General features: G+C 30.8%; 1 long non-coding RNA gene across 1 annotated transcript; it reads left to right on the forward strand.

Annotated features, from left to right (window-relative positions):
* Positions 1-882: 882 nt before the first annotated feature.
* LOC149194396 (uncharacterized) lies at positions 883-1,570 on the forward strand. The gene is made up of 3 exons (XR_016255079.1): positions 883-1,146; positions 1,300-1,360; positions 1,483-1,570. It is a non-coding gene; the product is annotated as an uncharacterized LOC149194396 (long non-coding RNA).
* The last annotated feature ends 6,195 nt before the right edge of the window (positions 1,571-7,765 follow it).

The raw sequence follows: 7,765 nt of genomic DNA on the forward strand, positions 1-7,765 counted from the left end.
CCCTGGAGATCTTGTGGAGCTATGCGCTCAATATTTTGATCTTTCTTAGTCATCCATGCGGTTCTGATCCTATGATCCTATGACAGTATCTGATTTCTGAATATCTGCGCCTAATGGCATTTTGACCTCTTATGTATCTAGACTTTTATATTCTCTTAATATAAATCATGAAGTTTTTTCTTTCTGAAAAAGAAAAAAAAAAAACTTTTTCTCAAATTTTACACTAAAAAAATACATCTTGAAAAATTTAATCTCTCAAAACTTATTGTACCCTGAATTAAAATAAATCTATACTAATAATAAAAATTTAAAATTTTATTAAAAATAAATTAAAAAATTATAATCTAACTGTTAATATAATAAATTAAAATTTTAAATATAATAAAAATTTTAAAAATATATTATGTGAAAAAATATAATGTAATAAAAGAAGTATATAATGAATATTATTCAAATATAAAAAGAAATTCTATAACTAAAGTTTGAATCTCAACTGAGATTCTAATATTATCATTGATATAATAACTTGAGACTTCAACATCTTGAAAACGATCTAGCTTTTATAATTGCTTTTTTTAGAAACTTAATAACAATGACCAGCAATCGTGATGACCTGGAATCGATTTTTCCATATAATTGCTATTTTTAGAAACTTATTTTTAAGAAACTTAATAATGATGACTAGCAATCATGATGACCTGGAATCGGTTTTTCCTGTCAAATTTCAAGAATCTAATCTTGATGGTCCAGAATTCATAGAACACGACCGTTGTATCAAGATAAAATCGAGAGGAAAAAGATGGCATGGCAGGGTCTATATATATGTTACGATCCCGTTCAAAAACGTTTATTATGCTTCCTCTTCTTTTCTCTGATCTCCTCCCATGCGGTGGTACACTGGTGTGGTGTGTTATGATTGAATATGTGGAGCGCTCCCTTTGTTTTTGACTGTGTGTATGTTCTTCGTTGAGTATGCGGATTTCTTATATGTTTGTGCTGTCTTTTTGTTGTTGTTCTGGTTGTTTTTATATGTTGTTTGTTCTGTCTTTTTGTTGTTGTTCTTTATGCGAGCCAGAGCAAAACATAAGAGGAAATATTTCGGTGAAACAAATTAGCCAACGCAATCTCCATTCAAGGATGGATAAGGTGAGGGAGATCCGCGCTTTAGTTTTTTCATATTAATATGAACAACAATTAGAATCTCTAATCATTTTTCTGGTTTTGATTTCATTAATTCATTTGTTATTTCTAGATGTTTCTTAGTTCTTTATTTGTTTGATTTTGATTTCTTGATTCCAGAAGGGCAGAGCACTAGGTGCAAAGCGCTGAGTTAATAATACTACATAGCCAGATTTGCAAGGTACTATGGTGTTTGCCGATTTGATTTATCTGTGAACAACCATTGATTTCTGTATGAACAATAGTTCACTAATTATTTTCAAAATTGTCACCGTGCTCTGTTTGTTCATTTCTTGCTTTCAGCATCTTTGCGAAGTATTCAGTGTGGAGAGCTTCGTGTGCAAAGGATTGGGTGAACACTGCTGCTGCTCTGAAACAATATATTTTTCAGGTACCTTCCAGAGACTTGATTGTACTGCAGTTATCACTTGCCTATTAGATTTAGAATTTTTTTTTGAACTTCAATAAAGCAGCGACTCTTTTAAATTTCTGGTTAAATGAGTTCATTAGATTTGGAATTTTTGTTGAACTTCGAAAAACCAGCAGCTCTTTTAATGTGTTAGTTAAGTGAATTTAGAGGAAGAAGAATAAATATGAGGTATAATGATGTGGATTCTTCCTGAAATCAATTAATAAGTCAGGTTTAAGTTTATTGTGTGATTCCTTTCTAAATCATTAGATTCCAAAGAGATTCACAGGCTCTCTGGACAAGCCAGAAGTTAAAAAATAGTTGAGTTCGATGTTTTGAAATTCAAGAAACCGGGTCATCTACGTTCCCAAATAAAATAAAATCCGTTTCTACAGATTAGGTAGGGATATTTATCTAGATGCAGGAGCGCGGGAAATGTTTGGAAATTGTCTCTCGTCGTACTTTCAGTCTCGCTACTCATGAGGCCGTTTAGGTTAAATTTGTTAGACTGAATTATTGAATTTGACTTATGATCTTGCAACTCCCCAGGTCCTGAGGTTATGTCTCTGGTACATTATGGACTCCAATTACTGCATGATGAGGGGCAAAGATTTATCAGAATCAGAATTCGTTTAGTATATTTTATCATGTCTCTAACTGAAATTTGAAGAAGCATCTGAATTTTCATTTTCTTTTAATCGAATCATTATTTATTTATTTATCTATTTAAAGAAGTATCTGAGTTTCAGTTTCTTTTACTTGAATCAGTATATTTACCTGAGGGTTTTTGGGCATAGACAGATATGGTGATTTTAGACATTTAATCAGTTGAAGCAGTGGTTTCTTAACCTGAAGGCTGAAACCATTAATCTTTGGTTCTATTTATTTTTCCAAATCCCGTAGCGGAAATTATTGTTTCTCTTAATTGACTACCGAAAACCCTCTATATAGAATTCTATCAGTAGATTTGATCTCTGGTTTTGTTTCCTTTTCCAAATCCCCGTTCGTTTATGCAGCGGAGATTCCTGTTTCTCCTATTTGAATGCCTCTAGCTGAAATTTGAAGAAGCATCTGAATTTTCATTATCTTTTAATCGAATCATTTATTTATTTATTTATCTATTTAAAAAAGTATCTGAGTTTCAGTTTCTTTTAATTGAATTAGTATATTTATGTGAGGGTTTTTGGGTATGGGCAGATATGGTGATTTTAGACATTTATTCAGTTGAAACAGTGGTTTACTAACCTGAAACCATTGATCTTTGGTTTTATTTATTTTTCCAAATCTCTGTAGGAAATTCTTGTTTCTCTTAATTGACTACCGAAAACCCTCTATATAGAATTCTATCAATAGATTTGATCTTTGGTTCTGTTTCTTTTTCCAAATCCCCGTTCGTTCGTTTATGCAGCTTTTCCTGTTTCTCCTATTTGAATGCCACAAACCTCTCAATAAAGCTCTGTAAGAGGATTTGCCCTGAGTGCTAGTGAACTTCAACCTCTCAATAAAGCTCGTTTATGCAGCTTTTCCTGTTTCTCCTATTTGAATGCCACAAACCTCTCAATAAAGCTCTGTCAGAGGATTTGCCCTCAGTGCTAGTGAACTTCAACTTCTCAACAAAGCTCTGTAAGAGGATTTGCCCTGAGCGCTAGTGAACTTCAACTTCTAGGTCCATCATTAGACTGCTAGGATCCATCATTACAGAAAGAAAATTTTAGGTGTAGCTGAGTTTGTGGTTCGACCATCGCGTTCCTATCTCTTGGGCTCTAAGTTTATGTATCTGTTTTATAATTATGGGCAGGGCGCTGGGTTGGATCAGCCTATATTTAATAGATTAAAGGTTCAATAAATAAATCGAAATTTACGCTTGTCTCTCATCTATTGAGTTGGAATGTAGGGTCGTATTTTAGTCAGGGAAACATGGTATATTATAGAGTATAAAAATCGACTCACTTTGCTGTATGGTAAAAAGATCTATTTCGCCATCCATGAAAATCGAACCCACAACTAGTGTTAAAAGCCACGAGGTCTACCGGTTAATGTGTTGTCACTGAAATAAAGAGTCGGTTTATTTTATTTTATCTGACTTCGATGGTGGGCCTGGTCACCACTTACACCTGTTCAAAGTTTTTTTTCCTCTTTAAGGAAAATGTCTTTACTACCCATCTTGTGTGGATGGTGGATCGAGGTGACATAGAATATCAATTAACTATCTGATGTGGATGGTCTTCTTTTCTTTTTAAGGACAATGTCTTTGTTACCAATCCCATATGGATAGTGGATTCACGTGACATAGAATATCAATTAACTATCTCTTATGGATGGTGGGGCCTGGTCACCACTCACACTTGTTCAAAGTCGTTTTTCCTTTCGAGGAAAATATGCCGTTACTCTCGATTCAAGTGATGGTGTGGTGGATCCACTTAACGTAGATATCAATTAACTATTTTATATGGATAGTGGGGTGTGGGTACAATTTATGTGTAGAAAAAGTTTTTTGGATTAATCACATTGATAGGATTTGATCGACATTTCGAACCAGCCAATGTGGTTTATCTTCAGGACTAGGTGAAAATCCATCAATCATAAAGAATAAATAGTAAGGATGAATCATTGCCCAGAAATAGCAGTGAAAAACTTGTTGTTGGTGAATTAGTTGTTAGGAATCTAGAAATTTTATCCCAATGTAATCAAATAATATATATATATATATATATATATATATATATATATATATATATAATGAAAGAAAAAAGAAACAAAAAGGATCAAAGCAGAAACGAAAGAGAAAAAACCTGAAAGAGAAAGAGGAGGAGGGGAAAAAAGGGAATGATGACTTATAATGAGAGAGTTGGAATCTAGTGCTTGCTCAATTTCTAACCATCATCCTTATTAAGATTTTTGGCATGCCTTTCTATCTTAGTTGCCTCTCTAAGCTTCCTATGGTGGAAGTGGTCGACCTTAGAGATGACTTTGGATTCTTCAATGCACACGTAGTGCTTGGATTTTTCTGCATGGGACTAAGGCTGATGAGCAGGAGCAAAAGTATCTAATGTCTGCAACATGTTCATTGGTCCTCTGCTTAATAGATCTGTCTGTTTCTCCAATGTAGGGGATCCCACACAAGCAGGGAACAAGGTAGACCCCTTTCTAGTCCTTAGGATCAATAGGGTCTTTAACAGATCTAAGAGAATTCTTAATTGGTCAACAACTAATTTTCTAATTGGTCAATCTCTAACAAATAACTATTTTTAATTATTCCTTAACAACTATTTTTAACTAAACAGAGAATTTTTAATGAAATAAATCCTTACCCTAACTCCCTAAAAATTAATTTCTTTACCTATTAACTAATTCACCAAGAGCTAGTTTTAACGGCTATTTTTGGGCAATGTTGCATCCTTACTATTTATTCCTTATGATCGATGGATTTCTCACCTAGTCCTAAAGATGAACCACATTAGCTGGTTCGAAACTTCTACCAAATCCTATCAATGTGATACATTATGGATCACAAAAGTCTTAGACCTAACTTACACCTGTTCAAACCCTTTTTTCAATAAGAAAATATGCGTGTACTCCACATTAACTAGTTCGAAACATCGACCAAATCCTATCAATGTGATACATTATGGATCACAAAAGTCTTAGACCTAACTTACACCTGTTCAAACCTTTTTTCAATAAAAAAATATGCGTGTACTCCCAATTTTACGTGAATCATGGAGTGACACATATATCAATTAACATTTTGAAATGATTTTTTTTATGAGAGATAAAATCATGATTTTAATGTGGCCACGTGTTTATTGTAGTTAGATAAGTTATCATTAATTAATTAATTTTAACATCTACCTAAAAATCTGGGTTATTGAATTTATTATTACGAATAAATAAAACCAAATGAGTTTTAATATATAAACTATAATAATAATAACTTATTAATCAACGGCATAATTTTTTTTCCACACAATATGAAATAGAATCATGAATGTGATGTGCCTAGATGTTTATTACACTCCAATACTTGTAATACTAAATTAAGTTTAATATTTCCACACAATATGAAATAGAATCATGAATGTGATGTGCCCAGGTGTTTATTACACACCAATACTTGTAATAATAAACCTGTTATATTGTGTTTATTATTATGAAAAAAAACTTCATTATTTTATAAATTTGAAAATATTATTTTGTATGAAAAATATATATTTTTAAAATATTAAGTATTGGGTAGTCCGATTACCGTTTTAAGACTTCCCTAAATGAAATAAAAGGAAAGGATGAACTTGAGCGTAACATTTCGGGGAACAAAGCACCCATACCCAACGGACAGAGGAACAACAAACCTTAAACAAACATAGACCAGGGAAGCACAAGCAAGAAGGGAGGTCTTCACTACCTCAATACAGCCTAAATGTGATGAGATCTAGCTTACCCATACCCAACGGACAGAGGAACAACAAACCTTAAACAAACATAGACCAGGGAAGCAAGAAGGGAGCTCTTCACTACCTCGACAGCCTAAATGTGATGAGATCTAGCTTTTGTAACATTTTAGGTATGCCGTAGTCCGATTACCATTATATATATATAAAATAATTAAATTCATTCAAATTATATGAATATGTAATAATAATACTATTATCATAATTTATTTATTTTATTTAATTAATTAATATTAATAATAACATTAATTAGTTAATATTATTATTTAATTAATTATTATTAATATTTTTTAATTAATTAAATATGTTTTATTTTTTTAATTAGAATTATTCAAGTTATTAAATTTAAATAATAAATAATATTAAATATTATTTATATATATATATATATATAAAAGTAGTATTTTACATGGGTAATGGATTAATATCTTTATTTTATGAAATGTAGAGGTGTACACACTCTTTTTCTACATGTTTTTAATTTTATAGGCCCACTCAATTTGTATATGAATTAGTCACAATGTTATTTTTGAATAAACCAATTATGTAGTTCTCTTCTAAGTGAGGGGTTTTATAATCAAAGTTATGTGGATAATAAGTAGTATTTATTACGGATGATGGATTTGTATATTAATTTTATGAAATGTAGACATGGTGTTTATTTAGGATTTATGGTGCCCTTAGGCAACTATTTGACTACTAAAGTTTATCGAAGTGTACATACATGTTCATCATGGTTAGTTTAATTATTCTTCCAACATAGATGTTAGATCTAGTCATGATCTGAACATGTTTAATAAATTAAAATTAGTATGAGCGGATGGTTATTATCACCATTGTCAACAATATTTACATATACATTTTAATAAGTAAACTATACTTTATAGACATAACTAAATAAGCAGTGGTTGATTTTGTCCTTAATTTAGTTAGAAATTAGAAAAGTTGTAACTTTAGGTTGTTAAGTCTACACAATCCAACTGAGGTAGGGCTTTTGTAAGGCATTGAATTAATTTTTACATTCAAAAACTTGATTTAAATAATAAAATCTTACCAAGAATCATCATATAATTCTTGTGAAAAGGAACAAATGATGACCTCATTAAATTACACTAACAAACAATACTTTGCACACCTAATTTGATGTGGATAACCAATAAACTTACTTATTTATTTGATTGGGTATGAACAATAAACCAATCTAAATATAAAACAAAGTAGTATATAAAATAAAGTTATTAGTATATAGAGAAAAATAATTTAGTTGAATCTTTGACTTGACATAAATTATTTTACTCTATCTATAATTATAAGTTACAAACTATAAATATTAATGTTTATTGAAATTATTTCAAAACTAGATTTTAAAAGAAATATATATATTTATAATTACATTCATAGGTGGGTGAATAGAGTTTCTAAAAGTTTAATTTAATTATTAATTATAAAATATTCGTAGTAGTGGTTACACATCAAAGATTGAGATTTACTTCAAAAGTAATTATACCATTTTTGTTATTTTATTTAAATTAAGTAATTAAAAAAATGTTTATATGAACACTAGTTATGGTTTTATGGGCATGTCGTATTAGTATACCATGACATCGTAAGAAAGCCAATTTATAAATTAAGATTAAACTTGATATTTTTTAATTATGGGTTGGCATATGCAATAGAGACTCCTGATCCTCCTATTTGACTATCTAGAGCTCTATAGAGCTATATTGTA

Source organism: Pinus tabuliformis, chromosome 2_2 (assembly GCF_031772625.1).
Source record: "Pinus tabuliformis cultivar Carrire ecotype Pingquan chromosome 2_2, CPIR1, whole genome shotgun sequence".
In the NCBI taxonomy this organism is placed as follows: Eukaryota; Viridiplantae; Streptophyta; class Pinopsida; order Pinales; family Pinaceae; genus Pinus; species Pinus tabuliformis.